Here is a 248-nt window from a genome sequence, read left to right on the forward strand (position 1 = left end):
CCTCCCCCCGCACGCACGGAGGGGTCACCCCGCCCCCACGCCAGGTAATGCCCTCCCCAGGGGTCACCCCCCCCCCCCCCCCCCCCCACGCTTCCCCCCCAGCCCCCCTCCCAGCCCCCCCCCCCCACACGGAGGGGTCACCCCGCCCCCACGCCAGGTAATGCCCTCCACCCCCCCCCCCCCCCCCCCCACACGGAGGGGTCACCCCGCCCCCACGCCAGGTAATGCCCTCCCCAGGGGTCAACCCC

Source organism: Pelodiscus sinensis, chromosome 13 (assembly GCF_052426305.1).
Source record: "Pelodiscus sinensis isolate ZL-2025 chromosome 13, ASM5242630v1, whole genome shotgun sequence".
NCBI classification, from domain to species: domain Eukaryota; kingdom Metazoa; phylum Chordata; order Testudines; family Trionychidae; genus Pelodiscus; species Pelodiscus sinensis.